The 12,364-nt window shown below is 39.9% G+C and overlaps 1 non-coding gene across 1 annotated transcript; it reads left to right on the top strand.

The window, feature by feature from the left end:
* The first annotated feature begins 5,770 nt into the window (after positions 1–5,770).
* Positions 5,771–5,877, top strand: LOC141616508 (small nucleolar RNA R71). The gene has a single exon (XR_012530854.1). It is a non-coding gene; the product is annotated as a small nucleolar RNA R71 (small nucleolar RNA).
* Positions 5,878–12,364: the final 6,487 nt, after the last annotated feature.

The raw sequence follows: 12,364 nt of genomic DNA, 5'->3' as shown, positions 1-12,364 counted from the left end.
ACTCACTTGCAAACCCTTGACTAGGCCTTGGGTCATGGGTCAAAAGACACTAGTATGACACTATCTAGGGTGTTTTACAACCATTCTAATAGGCAAAGTCTTAAGTTGTACAAGTATTTGTAATGGCTTAGTTGCTCTTGTCAAAGTTCCTAAATAGGCATTTTTCAAAACATTTCTAACATGCAACTACATGCCATGATGCAACTAATATAAACATCCTAATGCAAGTGATTTTATCAACTAATATGACATATAAACTAAATGCAAGTCCTAAATTCACATTGTTATACCGCATCAATCAAAATAAAGCCACATAGTCATTAACATAAAGAGGAAAAAGGAGATTGGAAAGATCATACCATGCGGTCTTCAATATCCTCATGTCTCGGATGTGGCGTAGTCAATCAATCAATGTGAACAAGGATAGAACAAACACAATATATACAAGACAATATATACAAGACTACAAAAGGAAATAAACATGTTTTTGGGTTTTCAATTTTCAAATTTTTATGATTTTTGAAATTTTTCAATTTTTTTGGATTTTTGAGTAGAAGTTAAATGTTAGAATTCCCATCCCCACACTAATATGGGCATTGTCCTCAATGGCCAAAATGATGGAAATTATGCAAAGATGATGCATGATTTCTATACTAAATGCAATCTACACTAAGCTACACTACATGATGCATGGTTTTTGTTATGACGGAGAGGATAATTTAGATTACCTCCCGTTGTGTATGCATTAACTTCCCCAAACCGAGTGAGACACTATTGCTAATGTCCAAGGATGGGTGTAGTTCATGCACACACTATGCTATGCATGAAACTAATTTGTCATTTTGGATTTTGAAAATGGGAACAATAGAATGTGAACACCTCAATGGTACCGAGGTGTGAGTCCTCTAATGGGGCTAGGACTACTCAACAATGATCAAAATTAAATAAAATACAAAGAGAGAAATAGACAAACCATGAGAGGGTAGGAGTCTCCAAGGCTTGCTAATCTTCCATCATGCTATCATCATCACTTCCCTCATGAGAAGTGGTCACATTGCCACTTTCCTTGTCATTTGCTTCTTCACTTTCTTCCTCATCTTCCTCATCATCATCTTCACCATCCTTTTCTTCTTCACTTGCTTCTTCCTCAATATTATCATCAACTTCCTCATCATTTCCAACAACCTCATTGTCACCCAAAACGACCCTAGATGCACCCGGAAATAGGACTTCTCTATCCGCCCAACTAGGCAAAGGATAAGATGGATCAAGTAGTCCTTGCCTAGCTAGATGTAGGAGGGGTGGATATTGAGCCAAGTAGGCATTTTCCGATCTTCATAGGCTTGCTTGTGCATTGCTTGCATGAGAAGAGTCACATAGTCTTTCCCAAGTTCAACTCCTTCCGGCTTGAACTCTTCATACTTAAAGGGGTAAGGTGGTATGACAATGGAAGAGGAGGGCATTTCAAGATCACCCTTTTGTTGTTGAATGATATACTCGGCCTCTTTGGAAAGGGGAAGTAGATAATTGGTCCGGTGGACGCTTAGACGGCAAATGTTCGAAGGCAAGGTGAACGATCTAGCTTCACTAGTGAGCCATCCATACTTAGTGTCAAGGGGGTTATGGGCAACCCACTTGAACTTGTGAATCATAGTATGCATATCAACAAGATGGCCACCCTCCTTTGCTTTGTACTTGTTATCCTTATTGAAGTTAGGATCAAAGTGCTTGGCTAGGATAGTGACTAGGCCGCCATTGACAATAACGGTCGTGCCCTTCTTCCCACAATCAATGTTGAGCCATCTATCTACCAAGAGCCTCAAAGAATTGTAAGGCTTGGTGTGTACTCTTCCGATATTCAAAGCCGATTCAAGGAGAATAAAATCAAGTCTTGTGAAATGGTTGGTATCTTTCCTAGCAATTATGGTGTTACCCAAGGCCTTGTGCCATACTCTTATGCCCGGATGGTGGACCAAAAGAGCACGACTCGCATGAAAATCCTCAAATTTCTTCCCGGAGATTGCCTCCCAAAGAGGTTCGGGGTCATACTTTCCATAACTCTTAAAATAACTCGGTTCATCACTAAGACCCAAAATTTCACCCAATTCCCTAAAGGTAATGCGTCTACTAACATTAGCTAGATGAAACTCGAGATTCTCCCTATTCTCAACTTTGGTGACTTTCAAAGAACTTAAAAATTCCAAGGTAAGGGAGGGGTATGTCAATTCCCTTGTTTCAAACAATTTCTTCAACCCCATGGCATTGAAAAAGGCTTTTGTTTGCTCAAGAACATCCAATTTTTCTAAGGTATCTTCACATATGAATTTGGTGGATTGTAATGACTTCATAGCAAACTTGACAAAGGTATTTCTATGGGTATCGGAAATAAAAGTTACCTCCGGATAATGCAAAAGTTGATCAATTACCGGAGTAGAAGGTGTTGTTGCTCCCATAGAAGGTTGTTGTTGTTGTTGCACTTCCAAGTTTGGTGTTGCTACCACCATAGCCAATGCTTTCTTTGTTTGAAGAGCCTTTTGCCTTTGTGAGAGTGCCTTAGCCTTTGGTGCCTTTGTTGCCTTTGTTGCTCCCTTAGTCCTTGCCATTGATGAACTAACCAAGAAAAGAATGAAAAATCTTCAATTTGTAGTATGCCCAAATCGATTTGAAGGTGAAAGGCTTTGCCTTTATGAAATCAAAAATCGACTCAAAGGTTGAAGATTTTGTGCTTGGTTTTGATTTTTGTTGAGGAAGGAGTGATTGATTTGTTGTTGGAAGGATGGTTTGATTTGTATTTGGTGAATGTTGTTGAGGGTTTTTGTTTTTGTGATGGAGAGGATGAGGGTTTTGATGTTGTGGGTAGTGTTTATGAATGAATGAATGAATGAATGAAGGTGGGAGGGGTTTTAAAGAGATCGAAATTTTCGAATCTGCAGGGGCAATCCGTGCGGATTCTGCCCAATCCGTGCGGATTCTGCTCTTTCTGGACTTTGCAAAACTCGCCTAAAGACGGGCGGATTTGCGACAATCCGCTCGGATTTGCTGAACACGGGACGGGCGGATTTGCTTAAAGACGGACGGATTTCAGTCCAGAAAATTTTGCTTGCTTTCCTCAGCTGCAAAGACGGACGTCTTTCTTACAAGATGGGCGGATTCTTCAAGACGGGCGGATTCTTCACAGGACGCCCGGATTCAGTCACAGTCAAGAATTTTTCAAAATTCAGCTCAGTTCAGGACGGGCGTCTTTTCTGCAATATGCTCGGATTCTTCAAGACGGGCGGATTCTCTGGAATCCGCTCGGATTCTTCCCCTGTGTACACGGATTCAGTTCCATCCGTGCACAATGCATTTCCCATACCATTCTTCCATTCTTTCTTCAAGTCTTGTGTTCGTCATTGTGAGGGCACTACTAAGGCATGGATAGCCTAGGCAATTGCCATCCCCACACTAAGCTAAAAGCATTACACATCAATTGAAATCGTTAGTCCCTCCCTTACTTCTCTCAAACATGACAATTATTTTGATCAAAGTAAATAAAAATCCAAAGATGACAAAAATGCAATACAAGAATTGAAATGTAAGTTAGGGAGTTAGAAATATTTACAAGTGGTGGTTTAGGGAAGACTCCACCAAACTCTCATTCTTGATGAGATGTCAAGGGGGCATGTCCAAGGTGTTGTTGATGTTGCTCAACACCTTGAAGAAGTAATCAAAAGCTTGTTCATTATCATGGTAGAGGTTTTCAATAGACCGTGGTCCTTGTTGTTGGTCTTGATCGATGGCATTACCAATGTAGGGATTAAAAATCCCTTCAAATTCGTCGTCCCAAAGACCACAAACTTCGTTGAGTTGATCATTGAAAATCTCTTGCTTAGATGGAGACAACTCTCCCAATTTCTTCTCTTGGCCAATGAGGCCATCCTCTTCTTCCTTGGTTGATTTTGATGAGCTTTGCAAGCTCTCCTTGTCACAATTCACTTGCTCTTTGAATGGAGCAACTTCAATTTTCTTCTTCCATTGGAGTTCCGATTTCTTCCTTTCATTCTTCCGGCTATAATGATCAATCATGAAACATGGTTCATGCAAACGAGGAGCTCTCATAGTCTTGTCAAGATTAAAAGTTATGCTTTCATCTCCCACTTCTAGAGTGAGCTCACCATGTTTCACATCAATCACCGCACCGGCGGTGTGTAGGAAAGGTCTTCCTAGGATGATTATAATGTTGGAATCCTCCTCCATATCAACAATGACAAAGTCCACCGGGATGAAAAATTTCCCAATTCGCACGGGGACATCTTCCCATATCCCTAACGGTGTCTTCGTCGATCTATCGGCCATTTGGAGTGTGATGTTGGTGCATTTAAGCTCTCCCATCCCCAACCTTTTACTCACCGAGTACGGCATAACACTCACACTAGCCCCTAGATCACATAGGGCTTTGTTGATCGTTGTGTCGCCAATGGTACACGGTATTGAGAAGCTTCCCGGATCCTTTAACTTTGGAGGTGAACTCCCTTGAAGTATTGCACTACTCACCTTAGTGAAGGCGATAGTCTCAAGCTTCCGGATCGACTTCTTCTTTGGGAGGATATCTTTCATGTATTTCGCATAGGCCGGCACGTGATTGATTAATTCCGTGAAAGGAATTGAGACTTCCAAATTCTTCATAATTTCCATGAACTTTCCAAGTTGATCATCAAATTTGGGCTTGGCTTGACGACTTGGAAAAGGGAGTCTAATCACAATGGGCTCCTTCTCCTTGGCCTTGTCTTCATTTTTCTTTGAACTTTCTTCTTTTGACGATTCTCCATCTTTGGAGTTTTGCACAATTTCTTCCTTTTCACTAGCTTCCACAACTTCATCCTCAACTTGCTTCTTCGGTGCTTCATACCTTGTACCACTTCTCAAGTGAATGGCACTAACCGTTTCATGTCTAAGGGGATTACTTTGAGGTGGTAATTGCCCCTTTTGTCTTTGTGAGCTTGAAGATGCTAGTTGAGTCAATTGTGTTTCCAACATCTTGGTGTGAGCTAGAATGTTGTTGATGGTGGTTTCCTTTGCTTGGCTATCTTTTTGCATTTGAGTGAAAATTTCTTGTTGATTCTTTTGCATTTGGAGGACCACTTTTTGAACATCAAAACCTTGGTCATTTTGGTGATTGTATGGATTTTGATTTTGGTAACCTTGGTTTTGATTGTAAAAGGGTCTTTGATTTTGGTTTCTCATGGGTGGTGGAGTGTATGTTGTTTGAGGGTTTTGAACATTTTGGCTTTTGTATGAGAGATTTGGATGGAATTTGGTGTTTTCATTGTAAAAGTTGGAATAAGGGGTACCACTCTTGTATGCTTGGAAAGCATTCACTTGTTCATTTGTTCCCCTACATTCACCTTGGTCATGTCCCAAAGTTCCACAATTCTCACATATCCCACTTGGGATTGATGAGGATGCCGTCATGGCATTAACATGATGCTTTGATGATTTTGAGTTTTCCTCAAGTCTAGCCATAGCTTGTTCAAACTTCAAGTTGATTGTGTCAATGTGAGCACTAAGTTGAGCACCCAATTGAGTAACGGAGTCCACTTCATGCTTTCCTCCTCTAGTAGCCTTGCGAGGTCTACTATATTGTGAGTTATGGACCGCCATTTCCTCAATCTTGTTCCATGTTTGATTGTCATCAACTTCGGTGAACATTCCATTTGATCCCATATTGAGAATGTTCCTAGAATCTTCATATAAACCATTCCAAAATTGTTGTACCAAAAACCATTCGCTAAGTCCATGGTGAGGACATGAGCGACAAATTCCCTTGAACCGCTCCCAAGCTTCATACAAAGACTCTTCATCCCTTTGCTTAAAACCCGTAATTTGAGCTCTTAGCATGTTAGTCTTTTTCGGTGGGTAGAATTTTTTGTAGAAAGCTAGAGCCAACTTCTTCCAAGAATCTATTCCAAGGGTGGCCTTATCAAGGCCCTTCAACCATTGCTTCGCGGTGCCGATTAAGGAAAAAGGAAATAAGACCCATCTAATTTGGTCTTGAGTCACACCCGTTTGAGAGATAGCATCACAATAGTCGCAAAAGGTTTCCATATGAGAATGAGGGTCCTCACTAGGCATCCCCCCAAATTGGCTCCTCTCAACTAATTGGATGAAGGCGGACTTGGCAATAAAATTTCCGGTTAGATGTTGCGGTGTAGGAGTACCATTTGGTAGATTCTCCTCGGTGGGTACGGAGTGTGACGAGAATTTTGGCATTGTAGGTGGATTTTGTGGGGTATTGTGTAATGGGTTCTCTTCTCCTTCTATTGCGAAAGGATTGACAAACTCACTAGTGGGTTGGACAACTTCACTAATACCTCTTAAATTCCTCCTAACAAGTCTCCTATTGTTCGTCAAGGTTCTTTCGATTTCACGGTCAAAAGGTAACAAATCACCTTGTAACCTTCTAGACATGCAAAATATCAAACAACTCGAAAACAATTAGAACAAACCTTGAGGAGTTTTACTTCCTCAAGGCGAAGAAAGACACAACTAATAACAATAAAAAGAAATCTAAATCAAATAAACACCGTCCCCGGCAACGGCGCCATTTTTGATGCGATCCCGCTAAGTGTTCACAAATTAAGATGTAGTCGTTGGTCACGGTCGAATCAAAACACAATTTATAGCTCCACAAACAACTCTACAATTAGTAAAGAGGCAAGTAAAAGTCGGATCCCAAGGGACGGGTATTGAAATGAGATTTCTATTGCAACTAGTGGTGTCTAAGGGGTGTCACAAATTGGGTTGATGTAGAAGGTCACTAAACTAAAATAGCAATAAAAATAAACAAGCAAGATGAATTAGAGGGGTGTAAACAATTGATTAAAGGTACTAGGGTGTCATGGGATCATAGGGGAATCATGGGATATGATCATACAAACATGTTCTCAAATTATAAGCAAGCAATTATTGTTGTGATGGATTTGAGTTGGGTTATATCTTACAATCCTAGGAAAGTTTGGGTCCCGGAGCCGAGTCGATTAGATTGTACAACACCTACAAGTCGACTTAATCTTCCCTACTCAACAACATGCATGGTCTAATGAGACTCGAGTTGGGTTATGTCTTACAAGTCTCATTGAAAAGATAGAAGATGATAGTAAATGCAAGGATTCATAGGCTTAGCATTTCATCAAATATAACATGTGCATGAGTTGAGATCAAAACAAGCAAGCAAATAAAACATGAAAGCATATTAATTTAAGCATGAATCATTCCCCATGTTGGTTTCCCCTAATCACCCATTAACCCTAGCTAAGAGACTACTCACTCATTATCATGTTGATCATGCTAGCAAGGTTGTCAATCATACCAACAATATGAAACATGATGAATAAATGAAAGTAATTAACAATAATTAAAAAGGGATTAAGAGATTATACCTACTAATGATTCCAATAATAAAGCAAAGATAAAAGAAGTACTTGAATGCTTGATTGGAAGGTTGTCAATCTCCCAACAATAACCCAAATAATCTTCAATTACCCAAAATAAAGGATGAACAAAAGAGAGATTAAAGAACTAAAACTTGGATTAAAACTTGATTAATACTTGATTACAATATTAAAGAGGGATTTGATTGATATTAACTATACTAATTATTGATAAGAAGAACATGCTCCTCTAATTAGACTAATGGGGTATTTATAGTGGAAATTAGGGAGGATGCATTAGGGTTAACTAAGGGCTAAACTAGTAATTACACTTTTTAAGTTGAGCAAGGAGGAGCCGGTATTTTTCGAGAGAAGGGCTTCTTTCTTCGTAGCTTGGAGAAGACAATCCGTCTTTGTCTTTGGAATCCGGCGGAATAGGGTCGGGACGGGTGGATTCTGGCGTTGGAATCCGAGCGGATTCAGGGGAATCCGGACGGACTGTGGAGGTGGAATCCGAGCGGATTAAGGCAAAGCCGCTCGGATTGTGCTGCTGCGGGACGGACGGATTGGTGACAATCCGCTCGGATTGTCAGTCAGCAACAAAACATCTTCTTTTCTTCCCTTTTCTTCATAAATTCCTTGGGGATTTCCTTGGGGACTCAAGGATCTTTTCTCAACATTGCTCTTCTACTATAATATGTACAAAGGCCTTCTAATCTTGTCTCTCCTTGATGCTTGGTCATTGAATTCGATCAATTTAGTCTCGTTTTGCCATGATAATGCAAGATTCTTACTCCTTTCCTACCAAGGGATCAAAATCTCAAAGAATATGCAAAACAAAGAACTAAAGATAAGAAATGACCCAAATAGGCACTAAAAAGCATGGGAACAAGGCTAATTCGGAGGCTAAATATGCGCCAATTATGGTCACATCACGAGTATTACTTTACTCGGTCGAGTACCGACACAATTCTTTGCAACGTCCAGTTTTCGTAAAAAAAAAGTCATATCTCACTCGTTACTTGGTCATTTTGGGCGTGTGACCTATCGTTAGAATCGTAAGAGGACAAGCTATCACCTCCAATTGGAATCACGGTAATATCATTTGTAGAACTCGACTTATGACAGTTTTAAGACAACCCTTCCATAATCGGTTTTCATACAAATCAATTTTTCATTACAAAACAACTTAAACATGAATAAGACAAACAATAACAACCCAACACTTCTAAAAACCAGTACATAGTTGAACTTTTATCATACCCACATGAAAATTAAACACGACATTCATATATATAGACGCATGACCTTAATCACATACTACTACCAACAAACCAAACATTAACATCATCATGATCATATACACATGTACCACTACCATTTTGAAAGCCACGTATTAAACAGGTAACATGCTCAACATATTTCATGTTCAAGATCTATCGTATACGAATTCACAATTCACCTTTTATATATTACCACGTTCCAACACTTTCACCATTTCTCCAACAACTTCACAAGATTCAAGTTATAGGTATCAAACACACATGACCCAAACATACAACAATTTCCCCCCATGTGATCGGCTTGAGAATGTAAGGGCCTTAATGCGACTTCGGGACGTCTCCCAAGTCTTTGCGGTAGCTCCAAACAACTCTCCCCGGGTTCATTTTATTTAGACTCCCTAAGTTCAATGGGTTGATTAGTTTTAGGTGCCAGAATCGTCGCTCTGATACCACTTTGTAACACCCCCTCATACCAAGGTACCTTACCAAGGACTACCCTAGCATGAAAGGCTGTTACCATCTCGGTTTCCCGAGGGTGATGTATCAAAGTTACCATTCCAAAGCAACATTTATTAAAGTGTAAAGAGTTAACGATTACATTATCTCAAACCAACTCAAAAGAAAAGTATTAAGATCTCAATACAACGGAAATCAAAGACAGCTAAACTCGTAACAGTGGAAGCTAGACTCGAGTGATGACTCCCCATGACTGCCTCATAGCTAAACAACTGCACCACCTGTCACAACCTGCTCACCATCCCCGAATGGATCACCACAGATTTTATAAAACAACAACGGGGTCAGTTACTGAATAATCAAAGTAAGACAAGTACAAAAGATAAACTGTTGATCATCGTCCACCTCCGTCTCCCGTTCTCACAGAGTAACCGACAACACACTAAAGTGTGTAGCCCTGCCAGCTTACCCATCACAACAGGTAATCCTCGCCGTCAGTGGGGGACCGCAGCCAATCCCCACCTAAGCCCCGCTCATCAACGAGCGATAACCCTGTCCATTAATGTGCACATCCCCTCCTGTGGCGGGTTCCACAGAGGGCGAAACTAGGGCGTGGAGCCACTCCCGCAAGTGACTCCACTCAGCCGAGGACGCACCTTGAGAACATCATCAATAACCATCACAACTCCAATACCCATACTCCAATCCATCAACAACAATCAATCAACAATATCAATCGAATCAATCAATCACAACACACATCTTAATTCAATTAAACAATACACTGAGTAGGGAAACCCTACCTTCTCGCAATCCGTTATATCGCAGCCAATCATACAAATGCACAACTAGTAACACATCATCACCTACAACGACGATAATCAACAATCAACAACACATACGATGACCAAAACCCTAAACCCCCAAATTAACCCAAATTAGGGTTTGTTAACTTATAAGAAAAACAATAGATCAACAAGGATAAGACACTTACTATGGCGATTGACACGGAATAAGATGCTAGAACCCACAATCGACGACCTTTGCCTTGGAATTGATGAAGATGATTAGAGGAGAATGAAACGTAGTTTATGTTTTGGAAGAAATGATTTTAGAAACTGACAAACGATTATATATAATCTCTAATAATTTTAATCAAAACCGGGGAAATAACACCTGTCAGACCGGATACTCGGTCGAGTATTCCATACTCGGCCGAGTATTCCTGGGCAGAAAGATGTCCCGAAACACACGACACATGTGATCCCCCGCGATAAAGCGGAAAATATAACTTTCAAATTCAAGCGGAAATTAGGAATTTTTGAAACTTTTAAAGTTTAATGCGCGGATTCATTAAAATCTAAAACACAAATAAGTAATGCGGAAATAAAGATTTAAATTATACAAACGTGATATTCAACGTGAGGGAAAATATATCTCTCGAATGACAAAATGATAAAAAGGTGAGTCTAAGCAATCCTACTAAATCGACTACTAGTCCAAGGTGCTCGCTAGCTCACACGCCTAACCCCACGAATGTATCTTCACAAACCTGTCATTCATGTAAACATGAACGCCACAGTCAGTGGGGAGTAACTCAAGGTTCTCCCAGCCACAAAATGTCGAAACGAACATAACAAAGAACTAAAACAGGTAAGTCATGTAAGATACTTACAAAAGATATGAATATCTAGTTTATATTTAAACATGGCAATTAAATGAGATGGAACAAGATAGATCTACATTAGCATAATAAAGATTCATCTATTCATGTGAGACAATTAAATAATATGAAAAAAAAGAATACAGTCATTTATACAAAAGCACACATTTCTAGGAATTACAACATAGATATGAGATTAGAATCCGAATCATGTGAAGCAGTTAAGTAAGGGATCAACCAATGCAAATTACAAGAATAGAAACCGTAGCCATTATTTGGAAAACCACATAGCAAACATTTCACGGTACGTGGCTACTAATGTCACATTCATACTTATGGCTTACATCTCACCATAAGAACGGATGAGAACATCAATCCCGACGATCATATCGTAACTAGAGGGCTTATAGCTCACCTCTAGTATCCGATAGAACCAAGACAAACAACACAAGGCATAACTCTTGCCTTGAAAGACAAATACCAATATCTATAACCAAGCAAGACCTTTACTACTTATATATAAATATATAATTCCCCTGGTAGGACGACAATGGTACTCCCAAGCCTCAGTCCTAATCTAAATCTGGCCAGACTCTCGGGACAGCACAGTTCCCGATTCGACATGCGGCAGAACAGTCCGCATCCAAGACCAGAACCCTAAATCGGAAATCGAGAACCCACAATCGGCAGGACAGTCCAAAAGAGGCGGAAGATATGAGCTAAACCCACAATCGACGGGACAGTCCGAAAGAGGCGTAAAGATAAGTCAAACAAAAAGGTGTAGCATAAAGGCATTATCATAAGAATACGACTCAACCAAGTGATACGAATCAACTTGGAATAAGACTAATAATGTAATGAGCCGATGATAATCCAAATAAGACATTTCATGCCAAATCTTGTTCATAAACATGAATAAGTAACCCATTTCTTCAATATTTGACACTTGATTAAGAATATAAATAAATAGTAACAGACCATTTATTATGAGCAAAACAAGCATTCAATTATAAATGACTCAAATGTATGATAAACAATTTACCACTCAGAAGGCATGAATAATTGCATTGGACTCATATTAAAACGGAAACATGTCATTTGAACAAAACGTAAACAAATGGAAATGAACAATTTGCATTATGAAAAACATGAGGTGAAATGTAAATAACCCAAATGTAAACCATACATGAATGTATACTATGATAAATGGGTAACCCAAGAGACACGAGGCATGTTAATAGCTTATTATAGACATTAAGGTGCATAGAACAAAGGAGCGAAGGAAGGTCACGGAACATCCCATAACTTGCCTAAACCAACCGAGACCAACCCGTGCAAAACAGGTTGTGGCCACTGCCAACCAGCCACTATCCAGCCACCCTCACAACATAAAACCCATGCTCAGACGAGACAAACACACGGCTTCACCACTACGACACAATTTACCCACTTTGCACAAGGGAATGAAATAGAAAGTAAAGACTCGCAGGCACATTGAGATTACTATGTATGCAACAACCACCATTTACCAGTTACCCGACACCCTCACCGCA

Source organism: Silene latifolia, chromosome 11 (genome assembly GCF_048544455.1).
Source record: "Silene latifolia isolate original U9 population chromosome 11, ASM4854445v1, whole genome shotgun sequence".
Lineage (NCBI taxonomy): Eukaryota > Viridiplantae > Streptophyta > Magnoliopsida > Caryophyllales > Caryophyllaceae > Silene > Silene latifolia.
Note: the sequence above shows the minus strand (reverse complement) of the source record. Positions and strands in the feature narration are given on the sequence as shown.